Genomic DNA, 22,024 nt, shown 5'->3' on the forward strand with positions numbered 1-22,024 from the left:
TATTGTATGAAGATACGCACAGCTGTAGTAGGATTGTCTGGAGGAGAATCCTGCTCTTTCTCAGCTCAAGCTTTATTTATGGCATTATTTATTTCTGACATGATGCTGCAACCCAGCACTAGACGTCTCTGTTTCTGCAGACTTCCTTCACCATCTTCCCAATGCTAAAGCTGCTAAAAGCCTTCCAGCTAGACAGAGGATGAAGACGAGTTTTTTTAAAAAGGAACTGTGCAGTCAGGAGCTTTGTTAACTGAGGTTTGCCTGTATGTTCTTCCCCAGGTACAGTTTCTACTTACACTCTGAGTAATCACAGAAATGCTTCAGTTGCCACAAAGCTAGATCAATGCTCTAACCTGAAATGCAAGATATCGGCACACTTTGGTTTTCATATGCTTCAGGAAACCAGTTAGACCAGAAAATCCGTTAGGGCATTGTGACCTGTGAGCAAAAGAGAAAAAGTGGGAAGGGCAGAGAGAACAAAGGAGGGAGAGTGTGAGTGAAAAGGTCTTCTCCTCCATACTGACTTGAGAAGGCTCTGAGAAGTATACGTAACCTAATGAAAAGAAAAATCTTGCCCCAGGAACATGGGCCACCAAAATGGTTCCAAAAATATGCCAAGATCCCAGAATGCCTGTGTTTTTCTAACCATGTTGGCTAGAGAATTCTCAAAGTTTCTACATTTAAAAACAAGAACTTTCCCAAGCTTTGATACAAAGGAAAACAACGTAATGCCAAACAGCCAGCCGGAAAAGGGTACTCAATTTGCTTTGGGATGCACTGGCAGTTGGTGGGTTTCTAGGGCAGTAGGAAGAGTGAGTCCACTCTGAGTTTTAATACTAAGTTTAAAGCAAATTTCCAATATACTGAGCCTACTCTGGGGCTAGTGTTCAGCACCAAAGAGAGCGTCTTTAAAGTCTGGATGAAAGCCAGGAGGAAGTGGAAGGAGGGAGGAAAAGAGAAGGAAGTTATAAAGGGAGAGATGATAAGGAGGATAGCAAGCAAATGGAATGGGATTGAAAAGAACTAATAAGAGGGTGAAGGAAGATAGAAAGAGTGATAGAGAGGGGAAAGGAATAAGGAAATGGAAAAATAGAAGAAGATGGGAGAGAAGGAAGGAAGAAAATTAGACATATTAATTCCAAGCAAAGAAGTCCTGTTAAGAATCTGAATATTAAATATATCCTTACTGCAATGAAAGCAAACATGGTAACTTGAGGATCATGATAGATTTAATTATGCATTTGTGTGATTGTTTTGTTGATGTAATATTTAGTATGTATACACAAAACTAATAATAATGATGATAGTAATAATAATAATAATAGAATCATAGAATCATAGAGTTGGAAGAGACCGCAAGGGCCATCCAGTCCAACCCCATTCTGCCATGCAGGAAATCCCAATCAAAGCATCCCTGACAGATGGTCATCCAGCCTCTGCTTAAAGACCTCCAAGGAAGGAGACTCCACTACACTCTGAGGGAGTTTGTTCCACTGTCAAACAGCCCTTACTGTCAAGAAGTTCTTCCTAATGTTGAGGTGGAATCTCCTTTCCTGGAGCTTGCATCCATTGTTCTGGTTCCTGTTCTCTGGAGCAGCAGAAAACAAGCTTGCTCCCTTCTCAATATGACTTTCCTTCAAATATTTAAACAGGGCTATCATATCACCTCTTAACTTTCTCTTCTCCAGACTAAACATCCCCAGCTCTCTAAGTCGTTCCTCATAAGGCATGGTTTCCAGACCCTTCACCATTTTAGTCGCCCTCCTTTGGACACACTCCAGTTTCTCAACATCTCTAATAATAAAGTCTGGATGAAAGCCAAAAATGCATTCATTGCCCCAATAGCAAGGGGGTTTCCAAAGGGTGTACTCTCTTGGAAAATCACCCAGCTAGCATACCATGTGGCTTTAGATACTTAGGAACTCCCACCCACACAGAAAAAAAACCCCAGAAACATCTAATAGTTCTCAGCACAGATTTCAGGATATGGCGAGGGCTCCTGAAAGTTTGAAAACCACTGGTGCAAAGAGAAGGGCAAGGAAACCACCTAGGAAAAGGCCTGTTGTTTTCTTAGAGAAGAGATAAGTGTTCTTGTTAACTGCCCTTGTGCCGCCCCAACTCAGCTCCCTCCTAGAGGGATGTCATACTGAGGAGGTAGATGACTTGTTTTCAGCTGCTCCAGAGACTAGGACCCGGAACAATGGATGCAAGCTACAGGAAAAGAGATTCCACCTCAACATTAGGAAGAACTTCCTGACAGTAAGGGCTGTTCGACAGTGGAACAAACTCCCCCGGAGTGTAGTGGAGTCTCCTTCCTTGGAGGTCTTTAAGCAGAGGCTGGATGGCCATCTGTCGGGGATGCTTTGATTGAGATTTCCTGCATGACAGAATGGGGTTGGACTGGATGGCCCTTGCAGTCCCTTCCAACTCTATGATTATATGATTCTATGATTCATGGCAGTCATGTGGATGAGACATCTCCAAGTCTCCCTATTCTCCACCAATCTGGTTAGATTCTGTAAATTCACGCTTGTGACCTCCCTAATTGATTCTTTCAGTCTAGTGTGTGATCTTTCTCTCTTTCTGCTTCCTTCCACCATTGTCTTTTCCAATGATTCTTGCCTTCTCATGATGTGGCCAAAGTACAACAGCCTCACAGATGCTGGCAAAATGTAAGGAATAAACTCTTTTAGAACATGACCACATAGCCTGAAAAATCCACAAAAAACTATGGATGCTAGCCATGAAAGCATTTGGCTTCGCATTATAACAGCCTCAATTTGATCATCTTGGGGGCAGTACAGATGGGTGGGTCCATGCCACCCATTTTTGCCCCATGTCTGTGCTGCAGCATCTGCACGCTGCAGCACAGATGCGCCACCAAAAAGAAGCTGCCTAGAGTGGCTTCTTTTTTACAGTGTCACAAACTGGAAGGGACACATCATGACGCCACTTCCTGCCAGCGACGTCCGGACGCTGCATGACAGCGGCATCATCACGGCGGTCCCCATGTGGACCGGAGGCTGCCATGATGGCGGTGTCCGTACAGACTAGGGGTCCTGAGCGTGCAGTTGCTGCGTGCTCCAGAACCCTAGAATTGGCGCCACTTCCCGCCCTTCTCTATCAGGCCTTGGTTTCCAAAGAGATTTCAGGACTGATCTGTTCAAGGACCCAGTTGTTTGTCTCTTTGGCTGTCCTTGGGGTCCTCATCACTCTTCTCCAGCAATACATCTCAAATGAAAGTTGAACCTTTTAAGCCTGTGCTTAAGTTGCCTTGAATCCCATTATGGGAAAAAGTCAGGATTTAAATCCAGTAAATAAATGTGCCCCAGAACATGTCCTAAAGAAGCTCTTTGTGACACTGGGTTTTTTTTTTTCTTTTTTCTTTTGTGAATGCAGACTTTAGAATTCAGTGATAGTTGGTGGCTCCCATGTGAGGAGGATGGTAAATTCCTCTGCGGTTTAATCCAATTTTTAAAGGAGCTTTCCAGTGTGCTAACCCTACTTGTAGTGATAGGGCTCAGCCCCTTGGATTGCAGCTCCCAAGTCTGGAACAAATGAACAGTTGAATTTTACCAGCCCCAAATCCTTCATGTTTTGCTGGTTCCTTATCATTTCTTTTCCCTCCACCTCTTGGCTGGTGTCCAGATAAGTCTATATCTCCCCTTAGTCAAGGACACCTCAGAGAAGGGGAATGCATTTAAGAAGATGTCCTTGTTGAAGTATGATAAGTGCTAGCCCTGAGGTTCATCTCACTAATGCAGATGGCAAGGTTTTTTCTTGTTTGCAAATTGTTCTGTTGTGACATGGATAAGCATCCCTCCATCAGTTGCTCTGTGCCTTTCCCTTTTCTTTAACTAGGCTGAGTTAATGCAGCCCCAGATGTTTCAATGCACAGAGGCCTCCCATCTTGCTAGTCCCCTAAGCACCCCAGCCATTTCTCTCTCTTGGAAGACAAAGCTATGGGATCCACACAGACTGTCTTGCACCTCCTAAAACTGCTTGGTGCTCTCAGGGGTGGTAAGGGACCCTTTTTGATTGCCAATGTTGAAGAAAGATTCAACTGTTGATTTATTTACATGGCTTAACTTTTGCCTCAGGTCATAAAATGTCTTCGGCTGACCCTGGTGGATCTGCCATGATGGGTACCATTAAGAGTAGCAGAGTGGGTGACACCCCCATTGACATGGAGCAAAAAGAGACAGACAAAATAAGATTGAAAGAAAGACTTTGGGCTGCCTATAAACTGCGACTCTGGAGAACAGGGTTCGGTTTCTAGTTTGGCCATGAAACTCATTGGATGACCTTGGGCAAGTAACACGTTCTCAGCCTTAGAAGAAGGCAATGGCACACATCCCCCCCAAAGAAATCTCATCAAGAAAACCCCATGATTAGGGTTGCCATAAGACTTGAAGGCACACAACAACAACAACAACAACAAAAACAATGCTCAAATGCAATAGCCACAATCATTGCATAAGTTCTCCAATGGAAGCAGTTGGACATGTTTGTCTGATGTGGAACACCGGCATCAATTCAAAGTTGCGGACGTGGAGTACACATGAGGTGCCATTGTATGTCCAGATGTGCATGAATATTTGGTTGTGCATTCAGTCACACATCTGGTGTCTCAGTTTAGTTGCACACCATTTCCAAGCATTGCCTACCTGTGGTACAAGTAATGTGTAAGTCCATATGCATGTAATTTATGGCGCTAAAGCCCAATGCACAATCTTGGGCATAATGTTTAATCCTTATCTTTCTTTTTCCTTGTCATTATCGTTCTGATTCTCTTTTCTGTGTTTATACACACATAGATCATAATATAATATAATCACACCTCTCTCACTATGATTGCTTCAGACACTTCTTCCAATAAGCAAATCTTACTAATTCTCAAAAACAATATTTGATCCTTATCCAGACATGATAATTTCATATCTGGTTGATACTTCCCTTGTTGATGTTGATGTGTCTTCAAGTTGTTTGCAACCTATGGCCTATCCGGGGTTTTCTCAACTTGTTTGCAACTTATGACCTATCAGGGGTTTTCTAGGCTTGAGAGCATATGACTAACCCAAGGTCTCTCCTTCCCATTTCCCACACTAAATGGATTGTTTGAAATATTGCCCAGAGAGATAATCCTCGAATTTCAACTTTGAAGTAGTGACTTAGTCACTATGAAAGAGGAACTTTTGAAATATTTTCTAAAGCGATAGATGTGTTAGTCTATCCTATTACCTTCTATCCCAGTCCCACAACTATAGAACTGTGCTTGTATACCTGTGGCTACTATAGCAGTGGCTCAACTTGAAGTAGTAGACTGATATCCATGAAAGCTCATGCTGAAATAAATCATTTAGTCTCTGGGGTACTACCAGATTTCTCTCACTCCATTTTCCCTTTTTAAATATTGGCCTTTTTTAAGCCACAAAGAATCAACATTTTAGTCAATGTCCTGTACATATTTGTTGCTGATGCGTGCCTTCAGGTTGTTTCTGACTTACGAGGACCTTAAGGAGACCCTATCATGGGTTTTTCTTGGTAAGGTGTGTTCAGAGGGGACTTGCCTTTGTCTTCCTCTGAGGCTGAGAGAATGTGGCTTGTCCAAGGTCAGCTAGTGGATTTCCATGGCTGACTGGAGGTTTGAACCCTGATCTCCAGAGCTGTAGTCCAACACTCTGACTACTCCACACCGATACACATTTAGCATAGCAAAAATATATGCCAGTGTAGTTACACCGGATCCCACAACTGCACACCAGGCATCAAGCATGTGAGCTTTTGCAACAGTCAAAGAGCTCCTCACCCACCAACTCACAAGAGACCTAACTCTATTCCTCACAGAACCATTGCTACACTAGAAACTACACTTACACAACCTTTGAGGAAGCACAACTGCTTGTATAGCTATTTTTACTCTAGGAAAGTACCCCAACAGGAATCCAGGCAACAAATATGAAATATTTGAAGCACAATAACAATATTGTAGTTGATAATGTTAGTCCATGGCATTCCTGTCGCTTGACTGGAAAGGCAAGATAATTTTGTGGTGGGGGCAAGTAGTTACTCTCAGCACTGCAAGGTGGATCCAAAGGCATCTGATATTATTTCTTCAGCTTTAACATTACTCTCCTGGGGTGCATCAACATTGTAGAAATAATGCAGTTTGACACCACTTTAACTGCCATGGCTCCATCCTGCAGAATCCTGGGATTTGTAGTTAGGAGAGGCACCAGCACTCTTTAACAGAGAAGGCTAAAGACTCAAAACTACAAATCCCAGGATTCCATAGGATGGAGTTATGGCCTTTAAAATGGTATCAAACTGCATTATTTCTACAGTATAGATGTGCCAATGCTTTTTGATTGCACCTCTGTAATCACTCCCATATTTCCATTCCTGACATCTGTGCCCGATTTCTTCAGAGGTGGAGGAAGCCAGATTGCCTGGTCTTGGACTATCCTAGGCCCTAGATTTCAGGGCCAAAATCTGAGATGTAGAGAGGATTCCTGAGAACCAAAGAAGAAAAGAGACCAAGCCCTGAAATCTGAGAAGGAATTAAAAAAAAAAAAACCAATTATGTTAGTATGCTGTGCTGACTTACATTTTCTGTGTTGATGGGAAAGATTTGCTGGAAGCTCATGCCTTTCATGCTCACCAGTGATTTCCTCTTTTCTCCAACTAAAATAAAATAGGTGAAAGAAATCAACAATATTTTTCAGTTGCAATGAGAAGAACATGGCTGTTATACAGGGCAGAAATACTCTGGAAGAATCTCTTCTCTGGGCCAGGATCATTTTTCTGAGTCAGTTTTGTATGGCATAACCTCTTCAATTCTACTTTAAACTTTAAATTTCTGTGTGCCTAATCGAATTGATCCAAGTGTCCTCATTTTGCTTGTTCATTTGTTTTTCTGTGATTCCTTGTTTAAAACGTTGTCATGGCTGCATAGGATTCCCACACTTCAGGGGTCTGGACTTGAGTCTCATCCGCATGGGGAGAGGGAAGAATCTCAGGGTGAGATTGTTGCCTTGAAAGGTGTCTGTAAGATACATAAAACATACACGCAAATACAGTATTTATATATCTCACCAGCTGCCTTGGGTCTCACTTTGGAAGAAAAGCAGCATATAAATGATATAAATAAAATAAATAAAAACTCTCCATACTCTGCAACTTTTCACAGATGAATACCAGGACACCTGTGGCCAAGCAACAACAGAGTGTGGGAAAGAGTGTGAAAAAAGTTATTAATGAGGAAGAACACACAAGCTAGGAGAAGCTGCAGAAGTTTGCTTTTGCCTTAACCTGCTGGGAAGAACAAGAATCTGGAGTTTATCACACGGAGGTTTTTGCAGCTCAGATCTGGGGTGACTGCAGGTCCAACTATGCGAACTCACATTATAATGTTAATGTTTTATCACACCTGGTTGCCCTTCTGAATCGAGGGGGAATCAAATCCAAGGCAAGTCACGTGATGTTAGGGTTGCCATAACCCGGTTGCAACCGGGTTTTTCCCGGTTTTGGCGGCACCTGCCCGGTCACGGCACGGGTGCCGCCCAAAACCGGGAAAAGCCCGGTTGCAGCAGGGTTGCAAGGCAACCCTGGGGCCTTGCTGCCCTCCTCCTCCTCCACTGCGCATGGCCACGCGGAGGAAAAGGAGGGCAGCGAGGCCTGGTGCGGAGGCGGGAGGTGGCGCCTCTTGGGCGCTGCCCCGCGCCAACCTCCCCGCCTCCCTGCAGCCTGCTCGCCTCCTTCCTGGTCTCCGTGGGACCAGGAACGAGGCAAGGCCGCGGCGATCGTCACCGGCTCCTCGCCTCCCTTCTGGGTCCCTGCGGGGGCCAGGAACGAGGCGAGGCCCCGATCCTGGCCGCCGATCCCGCGAGGCCCGGGGCCCAGGCAGGGAGGGAAAGCCTCCTTAAGTGGAGGCTTTCCCTCGCCGCTTGGCCTCCGCTCCCTGCTGCGATCGCGAGGGAAATGTAGGACAGAATTTTCAAATGTAGGACACATTGTTTGTGTGTCCTACATTTGAAAATTCTGTCCTACATTTTCCTGGTTTGGAGGTCCGGCGCTATGGCAACCCTACGTGATGTGGATTCAAGCAAAGCGGAGTGAGTGCGAATTGTATTACCACACCGGTGGGATTCAATGATTCTGCATGCTCAGTGGGGTCTGACTGCATCGAGACCTTGTACGTTTCCGGGGTGAAAAAGGGCGCAAGTTCTTGTACCCTGTTTCATGTAATTGCGTGAATATTTGCCTCATGAATCTTTCTGTCTTCTTCATCCCCCTTTTTAATTTTCCCTTCCATTTCAGCAATTTCAACACACAGATACAGTGGTACCCCGGGTTACGAATTTAATTCGTTCCGCGGCGCCGTTAGTAACCCGAAAGATTTCGCAACCCGAAAAAGCCATAGCCGCTAGCGCTGGAAAGCCGCGATTTCGTGCGAAAAAGCGCCGAAAAGCACCAAAAAATTTTTCGTAAGCCGAAAAAAAAAACGTAACCCGGAACAGTTTTTTCCTATCTAATTTTTTCGTATCCCGGAAATTTCGTAATGCAGTCATTTCGTATCCCGGGGTACCACTGTAGATAGATAGATAGACAGACATACAGACAGACAAACTTATATGTATATTCACATTCACGTACATACACACATGTATATATTCCAAAAAATGAGTTGCCCTACAAACACACCTCCTCCTCCAACATAGCGGCCGGGAAGTGCGCCTGAGGCAGGGGGGATAGGAAATGGAAGAAAACCATAGCCCTTCCCCCCATTGCAGATGGGAGGTATGGGAAGCCCAAGGTGAAAACCAGGGTCCTGTCCAGTTCACGTTATAACAAGAAGCTGTTTAACAAACGCATAACTCCCAGGAAAGGTTTCAGCCTTATCCCAGCAACAACGGAGTGAACAACGCTCCCCCCTCGGTCGCCCTGAAAGTGAAAGGACCACCAAAAGGAAATGGGGGGAAATTGCATCATGGGAAATTTGCAACCTGGGGGGTTTGCAGTGGTCTACCAGAGCAGAAGCAAAGTTGCATTCCACACCAGACCAATTCAGAGTGAAATCGAAGTGAAATTGGAAGCGAATTCTGTGAAATCATTTTTTTTTCTGATTTCACCAATTTCCATTTTGGAATCACTGTGGAAGCGCCACGGAAGGAGAGCCCATAGAAAGGAATCGCGTCTGATAAAACATTCATGTTATAACGTGAATTCGCATCGTGGTCCTGCAGTCACGTCGGATCTGAGCTGCAAAACCCCGCAAAAACCTCCATGTGATAAACGCTTCTGAGACCTTCTCTCCTCTCCCATAATTGAAACTGTGGAATGCAAACTCCTTTGGCACATCAGACTCAGTTTGCAGCAACTGAAGTAAGCTGAGAACAAAGGAGGAAAGCAGAACATATAACAGATCAACATGTGGGGGGATTTGCACACACACACACACACACACACACACACATTTTAGAGCCACACAGTATGAGGTGGCTGATGGACTATAATTTTTACCTATAGTCATCCAGCTTCAAACACAGTGAGGTCATGATAAATATGGAATTGCAGACATCCATTATGATCAAGGAATTGTGTAACTAGATGTTGCCTGGAAGTCTTGACAGCCCTCACCAACAAAGACAGGATGGGGAACACTGGCAGATGCAACCTAACAACATCAATTAATGTTTTAATGTTTTAATTGGATTGGTTGCTTGATGGCTTTTTAATGTACAGTATTATTTTAACTTATGTTGTAAACTTCCTTGGGTCGCATCTTGGGAGAATGACAGGATGTTAGATAGAAATCAAAGACATAGCCGAGTTAGTCTGGAAAATCAGTATGCAAAGGGATCTTATAGTACCTTTGAGACTGAGAGAAGTTGGTAGCAGTGGCATTACTAGCAGTGTGCGGGGGATACTCCAGAGGGGAGTGTCATATGGTAGAGTGGTATTCCGGGGGGAGTGCTACCATCCAAGTCTGGAGGACTCAGAAGGCCTGGAAGGGGGGTTGCTGCCTTCTGAATCAATGGACTCAGAAGACCTCTGTGTGTGTGTGTGTGTGTGTGTGTGTGTGTGTGTGTGTGTGTGTGTGGCTGCCTTCTAAGTCTGGTAGACATGGATTGCTTGGGGGTGGGGGTGTCACTGTCTTCCAAGTCAGTGGGTGTTGTAGTGGTCTGGCCAAGTGGGGGGAGGACAAAGCAGAGTGCTCACATGCACACACAAGAGGTGACGTGACACCAACCCTACTGACACCACTGGTTGGTGGCATGAGCTTTCATAAACATGAGCCTACTTGCTCAGTTTACTTGGTCTACTTTGCTTTGTTGAACATGTCTACTTTCAACTTCTATCTTTCAGTTAGTCTCAAAGGTATTACAAGATCCCTTTGCCTAATGATGTTAGAGAGAGAGCGAGCAATAACACTTATATCTCCATACCACTTTATAGTGGTAAGCACTCTCTAAGCAGTTTACAATTTGTAAGCCAATTGCCTCCAACAAGCTTGGTACTCATTTTATTGACCCATGGAAGGATGGAGGACTGAGTCAACCTTGGAGCCCTCCAGCAACGAACTCGCAACGTTGTGGCTGCAGTACTGACATTTCACCATTGCGCCACCAGGATTCCATATATAGATTTCTGCCAGATAGGTAGACAGACAGAAAGGACAGACAGACTATAGACCTTATCACACTGCTTAAATAATCTGGTTTACCTCTTTCAAATTGAAGTATAATTTGGACTGCAACCAGTTCCTATCACAAGGATTTTGCCGCAGAAGCTGCCAGCTGAGTCTAGCCCGGCTGCAGCCCGGGTCCCAGGCATGCTTTGGGAGCCTCATTTCGAAATCGGGAGCTTTCCAACTTCAAAAAAAGGCCACTGAAGCATGCCGGGGACCCAGGCTGCAGATGGGCTGGACTTGCCTGGTGGCTTCAGCAGCAAAATCTTTGTGGTAAGACCTGGCTACAGTGTGAATTAGACTTCAGTTTGAAAGAGGTAAGCCAGGTTATTTAAACAATGCAATAAGGTCCTTAGGCTAAAACTAGAGGAGATTCTCAAGCCCACTAACATGGAACCCACTGCTTGTATGACCTTGCAACATGGGTCTTCCATAAAGCTGCCATGGTTAATAATTATTGTCAAATGGTCTTCCAAGATGTTGTTCAAGGATCTGTTAAAGCAATCTATGCTTGGACCCATAATCATATTGTGTTCAGAATCAGAGGCATTACTTCAAAAATAATAATATACTACTACTACTACTACTACTACTAACAACAACAACAACAACTTTAGAATACTTAAATTAGGAGTGGGGGGGGGTTCTTTGGCTTTCAAAAAATTGTTGAACTGTAGCTCCCATCTGCACTAGGCAGCAGAACTAGTGGCAATGGATCGTAGGAGTTGCAATACAAGAACAGGAGCAGCTGTTCATCATCCCTGCATAAATTTATAAATGCATTTATTCATTTTATTAAAATATTTATACTGTATTTTTATATCCAAGTACCTCAGTGTGGCTTAGCCATGTTTAATTATTTGAAAGGGTGTCAAACTGAAGAAGGAGGAAGCTTGATTTCTGTTGCTCCAGAGACTAGGAGACAGAGCAATGGATTCAAACTACAGGAAAAGAGATTCCACCTAAAACTTTAGGAAGAACTTCTTGACAGTAAGAGCTGTTGGACAGTGGAAGATGGTGCTTTCACATCTGGTGGAGTCTCCTCCTTTGGAGGTTTTTAGAGGCTGGATGGTCGTCGGTCAGGAGTGCTTTGCTAATGTCTTCCTGCATGGCTAGCCCTTGGGGTCTCTTCCAATTCTATGATAATGAATCAGAACCATTTAAAGCAGTAAAAATAATTTAAAAGATAAAATAATATTTACCAATTTACCTCTTTAAAAGGGGCAATTTAAAAACAGTTCAAACTATTTAAAAGCACTCGTGTGGAAATTGTGCAGGGCTTTATAATGTAAAACACAAGCCTTGAAATTACCTGAGAAACAGAATGGTAATCTACAAAGCTCTTGAAGTACTGATGTAATGTGTACTTGCTATTTTACCTGATATTGAACAGCAATAAATCAGATTACCTTCATGCAAGGATTGTGGACTATGTACAGCTACAACAGAAATACTGTTGGGGAAAGTTATAAAGAGGTAAAGAGGTTTTAAAGAGGTAAAGAAGCCAAGCAAAACCTTTTAAAAAAAGGAACAATTAAGTGGGGATTTTCCTGTTCTCAACATAATACTATAACTGCTGTTTACAGTTTCTCTGCAACGATTTATATTAACTACTGGGTGGTTTCCACTAGAAAAGGGAAGTCTTTGTTTGGAGCGACTCATTTAGAAAGTTTCCAATAATGATTATTTTAGACAATGCTTAATACAATGAGTAAGAAGCTGGTTCTAATTCATTGTTCCTTAGAGATTATTATTTGTCATCTATATATAGCAAACCACACATGTTGACTCTTCTATAGAAATTATGAAATGTATGACATTACTTCCCCTTTTTGTTTCTACTTATTCTGTTACCATCTAATGAACGTAGGTTGTTATAGCTGGGCAGGTACGTTTCATGGTGAGAGCCAGCATGGGGTACCGGTTTGAGTATTGGACTATGACTCTGGAGACCAAGGTTCAATTCCCAGCTCAGCCATTGAAACCCACTGGGTGACCTTGGACAAGTCACATTTTCTCAACCTCAAAAAAAGGCAAAACCAACCCCACTCTGAACAAATCTTGCCAAGAAAACCCTGTGATAGATTTGCATTAGAGCCATCACAAGTCAGAAACAATTTGAAGACATAGTTTTCTGTGGGTTTTCCGAGTATGTGGTCATATTCTGAACACAGCCATATATTCCAGAAATCCCACAGAAAAGTATGGATGCTGGCTGTGAAAGCCTTCAACTTCAAACGTGAAGATACATAACAAAACATGCCACCAATGCTATGCCAACAAGTTGCATTTGTGTGTGCTTGGGCCTCCAAGTTGCCTATTGACTTATGGTGGGCCCATAAATTTCATTGAGTTTTCTTAACGCAAGGAATATGGATTTATCAAAGCTAACTGTAGTTTATAAGTGTAAAAAGAATCTGAGATGACCGAGGGAAAACGATGTGGCAGTCATGGCCATAGGACAATTCATTCACGCAGTGCATGTTATGCACACCATTTGTCTATGGATCTTGCCTTTAATTTTTAGGTACCAGCTGTGATTCCCATGGGGTGACCTATGCCAGTGATTCTCAAACGGTGGGATGAGAACCCAAGGGGGGTGGGCATGAGATGTGGAAGCTCTGATCTCTCCTCCTCCTTCCCCTCTTCCCAAATTTTTATGTGTAAAATTTACACATGTTGAATTATATTTTGGAGTTCCTCCAATAAAAGTGTTCTAATTTGAACAATGTTCTTTCATTACAAAATGTTAAAATATATACATGAATGTGTGAATGAAAATATGCACACTAAATAAAACAAAAAACAAAAAAAGTTTATTTAGTATGCACATTTTTGAACAATATTTTTATCCATATATTACATGGAATGGCTGTGTGTGTGTGTGTGTGTGTGTGTGTGTGTGTGTGTGTGTGTGTGACATCCACCTATAAATATAAAGGGGGTCCCAAAGGTAAAAAGTTTGAGTACCACTGACCTATGCAACTTTGGACACCTCTTGTTTGCTAGTTGCCTTCAGAAATCAGACTAGAGAGCTGTAGACAAATATTTGGTTGATTAGTTCAAATAAATATTTTAAACTCTGCCTCATCCGACTTATGCCTCTTTGACCTTGTGGCCTTTGGCTGCCAGACTTCTTGCCGCCTCATGCCAATACATACAACTGTCTAAGTCCCCACTGACCAACCCTCCCACCCGACTGGCTTCTCCCTTTGACCTCTCAGTAGTTATGACATCTAGTCACCTTGCTTTTTCCTTATATGTCATCTCTCACTAATAGCCTTATTGCATGAGAAAATAAAGCCAAAATGGAGTGGGAGAATAGCAGCTTTCTCTGTGCCTCTCTTTTATGCTGTCGTAGCACAGAGGGAGACGGTTGTAAAAGCGTGCCTTTTGACAAATGGATTTTTCCAGTGCAACATCTTCTCCCACAGGAAGAGAATGGAAGTGCTTTGACGGCATGCAGAAACACAAGGCAAGGAGAAAGCCGTCTCTCTCTGTTTCTCTGCTTCTCAGCTTTCTGTAAGCCTGAGGGCAGGGATTTAGCAAATTAATGATTTGTAAGCCATCCTGGGAGTCTTTTTAGTGAGGAAGGAAAGAAGACTAATTGTTGGGCAACACCCAGCAAGTGTCCAGGAACTGAAAAGGACTGTTAAGAGCCTGGGACCCCGATGGGTAACTGCGACAGGAGCATAGGGTCAGAATTGGGGTTACAATTACTTCACCCAAATGTGTTCAGCACTGCAGAAATGGAAGTTATCACACACATTCCCAGCACTCCTGGTGCTTTCACTCAGCCATACTGAATAAAATAATTAAAAAAACCCTCAAATGGATCATTTCCCACTCCTACCCATTCTCCCGCCAAGCCTGCATTTTATTGTCCATGTTTCCTGAATAAAACTGTCTCACAACTTCTTTTTCTATTTGTGTGCAGGGTTCTTTTGGCCCATATAATGTTGGGTTAACATTTTAAAAAAAGATTAATGTGAGTCCAGATGGCACAGCCACCACCCAGATGTTTCCACTGAAGCCACAAAAGCATAAAAATATTGAAAATCATGCAAGCAAAAATGGGGAGATGGAGGAAAGATGATGAGTCAGATACTGCTAGACAGACCCATGGTTTTGGAAACAAAAGACCAATTCACTCCAATTTTTAAAAATGTTTTTTATCAATTCAGCACTATTTGCTCAAACCATTTTTGCACAAATTTGGAGCATGGAAATGACAGAATTGCAGTGTAGTTATTTAAAAATACTCATTTTAAAAATATCAGTTGGGCCTTTTTTTATATCAAGGCTATTGCACCCTTCAGTTAATAGCCATTGCAATTTTTTTAAAATGGGAAGTAAGAATTTCAGAGCTAATTAAAAGATCAATCAAAAGCAATAATCATAGTGATAAGATGGGACCTACCAGCAAAGATGTGCTGAAGTCACAATGTGTCACTGAACAAGTTAAAATCAAGTGTTTTGGAAAACTAGCACTACAGTCAGCCCTCCACATTTGGGACTTTGACTTTTGCGGATTTGATTATTCATGGATTTGATTAATATGTTCTCTCTAGGAACTTCTAGATCTTCCAGCACAGCTCTATGGTCAACAGCTGCCAAAAATCACCCTGGGAGACATAGAGATTCCTACAGAGAACACTTCTCTAGGAATGTGTAGGTCCTCCAACACAATTCTATGGCCAATTTATGGCAGATGTTGACCATAGAGTTGCTACAAGGAAAGAGATTCCACTTCAACATTAGGAGGAACTTCTTAAGAGTAAGAGCTACTCAACAGAGGAAGACACTCTCTTGGAGTTTGATGGAGTCTCCTTATTTGGGGGTCTTTAAACAGAGGCTGGGTGGCCATCTGTCAGGATGCTTTGATTGTGAGTTCCTGCATGGGAGGGGGTTGGACTGGACGACCTTTGAGACCCCTTCCAACTCTGTGAATCTATGATTCTAACAACAATAAGTTTCTTCCCCGAGTATGCCGTTGTCCAACCTCAGATACAGTACAAATCAGATTCCCCTTTATAATGTATTTCCTTTTCAGCTTTTCTGAGGGTTCTGTTATGGCCTTTAGTAACCATGAGCCACACTAAGGTCAGCCTGACTGGCTTTTGGGAGAAGGAAGAAGAAAGAAGCTGCTGCTGAAAAGACCCTACAGCCTCTTCTGCATGCCTCAAACCAAGAAGAGTGTGCTCCTCGGTGGCCTTTGGACAATCCACTCCCTTAGCAGCACGGATTCCCTAGAAAACCATCCAGACTGAGCAATCACCCCACACTGGGCTGCAAAGGAGGGAAAGGAGGTGAAGAGAAGTGGTGGAGAGTGCGAGAGAGTTCAAGATGGAGGGTGAGTTATGACAATATGCATGCTAAACATAAACAATTTTTTTTATTCATATGACTTCATTTGATTTCAAATGAAATCAATCCATTTGAAATGTGGTGCTGGAGAAGAGTGCTGAGGATACCGTGGACAGCCAAGAGGACAAATGGGTCCTAGAACAGATCAAGCCAGAAAGCTCCCTGGAAGCCAAGATGACCAAATGGAGGCTGCCGTACTTTGGCCATGTCATGAGAAGGCACAACTCATTGGAAAGGCAATAATACTAGGAAAGTGAAGTAGAAAGTGAGGAAGACCACATGCTAGATGGACAGACACTATGAAGGGGGTCACAGGTATGAATTTATAGGACCTGAGCAGAAAAATGGAAGATAGGGAGTCTTGAAGATGTGTCATCCACAGGGTTGCCATGAGTCAAGTCTGAGACAAAGGCAGTTAACAAGAACAACAACAAACTTTCAGCAGGGGCACAGCGTTCATATGTAGATGTAAACAGGGTCATGGGGTAAAAGATTTGAGAACCACTGGCCTAACCTACAAGTCTGTCTAGATTTGGGCTGTCCAGGAATTTTAGTAAAGCATATCCCATTTGGCAGCTCTAGTGTGGCTTAAGTAAAACCAGCATTTCACACTCTTCATCTACAATGTACTGTGGCGCACATACAAGCACTCACTCTGCAGTTTTATCACACAAGAAGAAATTGGCCAAATTTCATGCAGAAATAGGATTTAAAACCACAAAAGCAGGCTCGTTTTCTGACGCACTGAGCATTAATCTGAAATTAACCCGCACAGAAAGTGGACAAATCCCGCAAAAGTGGTATCATTTTCAGACACATCAGGGGCACTGAGCATTAATCCAATATTAACTCGCACAGAAAAAGGACAAATTTGACCACTTTTTACTTTCCGGAAAATCCCAAAAGTAAAAAGTGGCCGATTTTGTCCACTTTCTGTGCAAGCTAATGTCGGATTAATGCTCAACGCCCCCGACGTGTCTGAAAACAATCCCACTTTTGCAGGATATTCCCAGAATTTAAATCCAGTTTCTGCATAAGATTTGGGCACTTAGCCCCCCCTCATGTGATAAACTCCTATAGTAATCAAATGCATTTCCATCTCAATAACTGCTCCACAGGCAATTGTTCCACAACTCGAAGACTCAAACTTGTATTAAATTGTTGTTGTGTACCCTCATGTCATTCCTCACTTAGGGCAACCCTAAGGCAACCATATCATGGGATTTTCTTGGCAAGATTTGTTCAGAGATTTGTCATTGCCTTCCCCTGAGGCTAGGGATGCCATAACCCGGCGGCCCCCATGACAATCACGCTTTTGGGGGGCCCCTCCCAGTCACGGTCCAGTTTGGGGGGCCCCCACGCCTTGTTCCCGGTTCGGGGTCCGTTCCTCCTGCGGCCATAGCCGCTGCCGCTAATGCGGCTGGCTGCTGCGCCAACCCACCTCCTCCTCCTCCTCTTCGTGGTGGGCTGGGCAGCGCCAACCCACCTCCTCCTCCGGCTCCGCCTTCCTCCTCCTCCTTGGCGGCAGAAGCGCCGCTGCCACTGCGTCAGGGCTTGCCCACCCGCGCAGCGCGCACGCACGGGGCTCCAAAACAGGAGCTCATCCCTTGCTTTGGCCAATCAGCCATTGGCCAGCTGGCCAAAGAGGACGGCCTCTCGGCGCACGCCGCCCAGGCCTCAGCAGGGGCCAGCAGCAACGCGTGCGCCTGCCCTGCTTCCCTCCCCGCGCACGCGCGTCAGCCATCCTAAGGAGGAGGGGAGGAGAAGAGGAGGAGGAGGAAGGAGCCGGAGGAAGGGTGCCTTGAAGGGGCCAGGGCAGAATTGGGGCGGAGGAGGAGGAGGAAAGCTGAGTCAGTGGCCATTAGGTCTGCCTTGGTTTTTTGGGGTTTTTAAATTATTTTTAAAAATATAAGTTATTTATTTTATTATTTTTATTACATGCTTTTTGATTTTTTTTTATTTCTTAATTTTTTTTGCTGTTTTATTTATTTTATTAATTTTTCTTATTGCTTGTTTTATTTTATTCATTTAATTTTTCTTATGCTTGTTTTATTTTATTCATTAATTTTTCTTATTGCTGTTATTTATTTATAATTTTTCTTATGCTTTTGTTTTTATTTTTATTAGTTTTCTTATTGCTTGTTTTATTTTATTTCATTAATTTTTATTATTGCTTGTTTTATTTGATTTTATTAATTTTTATTATTGCTTGTTTTATTTTATTACATTAATTTTTATTATGAAATATATACACCCCTGCCTTTTTTATTTTTCCCCATTATTTTTTATTATTAAATATATGGAAGTGCATTTTCTGTGTGTTTATGGCGATTTGAATGCTAACAAGTCTGCCTTTCTTGGCCAATTATAGTGGTGATGATGATGATGATGATGGTGGTGGTGATATTGATATCAACAAGCCTCTGAGACACGGCCAATGTAACTTGCTGTGATTTTTACATACTCATGCACAGTGAAGAAAAACCACAGTCCCTTGACCAAGTACACACTTCTGAGAAGTACAGTTGAACCCGAGGGCAAATACATTTCTGCCATCTGTCTAGGAATAATGCCAAAATGTCCTCCATTTTGATCAAGCTTAAAAAACATGCATTTATATTAACATTTTTTAAAAATCCTCAATTTTTTGCACATCCTCCATTTTTAAAAAAATGTGTCCAACATTTGAAAATGTTGCCCTACATTTGTCCTACATTTGTCCCGGTTTGGAGCTCCTGACTTATGGCAACCCTACCTGAGGCTGAGAGACTGTGACTTGCCCAAGGTGGGTTTCATGGCCGAAGTGGGAATCTAACCTTGGTCTCCAGAGTCATAGCCTACTGAAACCACTACAACCACACTGGCTCCCTTGTGGTAAATTACACATCTAGAGGGGAAAAAACTGAAACTTTTTGGTAAGTTGAACTCTTGTGGTAACTCTGTTTCAAAAAGGTGCACGCTTGAGGAGGCAGAAGATTTGTTGTGTTGTGCCTTCAAGTTGTTTCCGAGTCATGACAACCCAAAGGCTACTGTGGGGTTTTCTGGTGCTGAGTATGTGTGGCTCACTCCAGGTCACCCAATGGGTTTCCATGGGTTCGCGGAGAATCCAACCCTGATTTTTCAGAGTAGTAACCCAGCACTCACACCACACTGGGCCTCAGGAGGAGGATAGGGCAAAGTTTTATCAAACTTATTTCCAGATAAAACCTCTGTTTTCATATTGTGCAATGTTTTTATCACTAGGAGCCAAGAACTCCCAGGTGATCATAGGCTCACACATCTTGCAACATGCAGTATTTAGACAAAGTGCAGTGAGTGAAGAAACCACACTCTCAAAACAATTGAATTGCTCCTCTAAATGGGTGGCTTTGGCACAAATCCCCTCAGCCTGCTTTATTTCATTAGATACTGGCTACTGGATAGATGTAACAACATGCATCTCATATAATGAATAAGTTTATTAGGGAAGCTTGGCCAGAGTTTGGAAAAATTAGTTGGTGGCCATCCTCCTTAGGAGGTTCTGGGAAACCAAAACAACAATTTTCTCCTTGCCTTCAGTGTGGTTTTGAACTTGTTTTGGCCTGTTTCTAGGCTCTGTGCAAACTAATGGATTTTTAAAAAATGTACCTTTATTAGTATTTGCAATTTACCAACCATTTTTATGGCCACTGAGGAATTTCATTTTGATTCCAGGAACTGGCAGCACACCTTGAATGATCTATCTGTTGACAGTGAACTCCCACCTGTAAGACTGAAAATTATATAAACATTAAGGAATGGTATTGTTAATAATATCTTTTATTATAGTTTTGCTCTTTATTTGAGCATTGATAGGAGAGAAAAACAAAAGAATTTATTTGGAAAGAGGAAGTAGGTAAGAGTTTTTTGTCTGTTTGGACTGTTACAGATGACTGATTTTCAAATGCAAATATTGAAAGATTATGTGACTGTTGAATTTTTGGCATATACCCTTGTTCCTCATTGCCAAAAGGGTGGTCAAAATCTGGCACTTCACATGGTGCTGAGCTGCAATTCCCATCAGCCTTAGTTAATGCAGCCAGTGGTGAGGAGTGCTGGATTTGCAGTACTGCAACATCTGGAGGGCTATGCTTTTCCCATCTATAATAGCTAAGCAGTATAGTGGGTTGAGTATTGGACTATAACTCTGGAGACCAGAGTTCAAATCCCAGCTTGACCATGGAAACCCACAGGGTGACCCTGGGCAAGTCACACTCTCTCAGCCTCAAGAGGATGCCAATGGCAAACCCACTTTGAAGAAACATGACAAGAAACCTGATAACAAGTTCGCCTTAGGGTTGCCATAAGTTGGAAACAACTTGAAGGCACACAACAACAACAACAAATGCACAGCCTAAATGTAGTTTCAGCAACAATACCAAAAGTCTAACATTTTCTATACAGTTGTCTCAAAGGTGCTACAAGATGCCTTTGCATAATGATGCCTCCCTAAGCCAAATGGATATAAATCCAATAAATAAATAGTCTGTCACAAAGTCTAAATATTTGAAATAAATATATATTCCTTCACTGTTCACCTTGACTCCCTCTCTTCTGTGACTTTGGCTGTATCTACACTGTGGAAATAATGCAGTTTGATACCACTTTAACTGCCATGGCTCAATGTTGTATAATTTTGGGATTTGTAGTTTGGTGAGATATCTATCCTTCTCCTTCAGAGAGCTCTGGTGCCACCATAAACTACAAATCCCAGGATTCTATGCCATGTCAGTAAAAGTGATGTCAAACTGCATTGTTCTTGCAGGACAGATGCAGCCGTGGTCTGTGCTGGATGATAAGAGTATAAACTTCTCTAAGGAAGAACCTATAATCCTGCACTTTGTAAAGCGCCATGCACAGATGCAATATGTATCATTTACATTTATATCCCAATTTTCTTCCTGTGACCTCACTGTGAAACGCATGGCACCTCTTACTCCCCACTTTGTCCCCACAACAACCTTGTGGGGAAGGCCAAGATGAGAGACAGCAGCTGGTTAAGGTCAACTGGTGAGTTTGATGACTCAGTACAAATAGCACCTGAATTCCTGACATCCAGGAGTCAAGGTGGAAGGGACTCCATTTCCCTCCAGGAGCCACTTGTTGCCCTGCTGAAATCTGACAGTGTGCTTCTGTGGGGGGAAAAGACCCATTTCCATCTTTGAAACAGCCTGTTTCATGTTACAACAAGGCACTTGAGGAGCTCATTTGAACTGAGGTTAATTGGTACCTTTGGGAGGCTTCCAGGAAGACTAATTGGCTGTCAGTTGAGACACATGTTATCAAACACCTTCATTTAAAATGGAAGTGGCTGCCTTAAAGGTGAAAAAGAATAAATTTTTTCTCTTCCAGTTGCTGCTGCCAGCTACTCCCGAGTCGACCCGATTCATGGTGATACTGTGGATGAGGCATCTCTAAGCCCTCCATCCTCTACTTGTTTGCTCAGCTCTTGTAGATTTAGGCCTGTGACCTCCCTGATTGAGTCTCTGTCCATTCACCTAGCATGCAGTCTTCAGCTCTTTCTGCTGCCTTTAACCTATCCTAGCACTATTGTCTTTTCTAGTGCGTCCTTCTCATGACGTGGCCAAAGTACAACAACCTCAGTTTCATCATCTTGGCTTCCAGGGAGACTTCAGGATTGATCTGTTCTATGATCTATTTATTTGTCTTTTTGGCTGTCCATGGTATTCGCAGAACTCTTCCTCTTCAGAACCACACCTCAAATGAATTTATTTTCCTCTCATCTGCATTCTTCACTGTCCAGCTCCCACATCCATCCATGGTGATGGGGAATACAATGGCTTGGCGATTCTAACTTTAGTGCTCAGTTGTACATCTTTATTCTTTAGGATCTTGTCTAGTTCTTTCATGGCTGCCCTTCCCATTCCTAGTCTTCTTCTGATTTCTTGACTGCAGTCTCTGTTCTGATCACTGTTTGATCCAAGGTAT

At 42.9% G+C, this 22,024-nt stretch overlaps 1 protein-coding gene and 1 long non-coding RNA gene across 2 annotated transcripts in view; one reads left to right on the forward strand and one right to left on the reverse strand.

Moving 5' to 3' along the window:
• Nucleotides 1–22,024, forward strand: part of ARMC9 (armadillo repeat containing 9) — a 1,183,007-nt gene that overhangs the window by 108,282 nt on the left and 1,052,701 nt on the right. The window lies entirely within an intron of this gene.
• The window catches only part of LOC121925355, a 30,739-nt gene that overhangs the window by 3,170 nt on the left and 5,545 nt on the right, over nucleotides 1–22,024 (reverse strand). The window contains exons 2-4 of the long non-coding RNA XR_006102860.1: nucleotides 19,712–19,808; nucleotides 6,608–6,684; nucleotides 354–438 (exon numbers count right to left, since the gene is read on the reverse strand). This is a non-coding gene — a long non-coding RNA (uncharacterized LOC121925355). The remainder of the gene's footprint in view (nucleotides 1–353; nucleotides 439–6,607; nucleotides 6,685–19,711; nucleotides 19,809–22,024) is intronic.

The sequence above is a fragment of the Sceloporus undulatus genome, chromosome 3, assembly GCF_019175285.1.
Source record: "Sceloporus undulatus isolate JIND9_A2432 ecotype Alabama chromosome 3, SceUnd_v1.1, whole genome shotgun sequence".
Taxonomy (NCBI): domain Eukaryota; kingdom Metazoa; phylum Chordata; class Lepidosauria; order Squamata; family Phrynosomatidae; genus Sceloporus; species Sceloporus undulatus.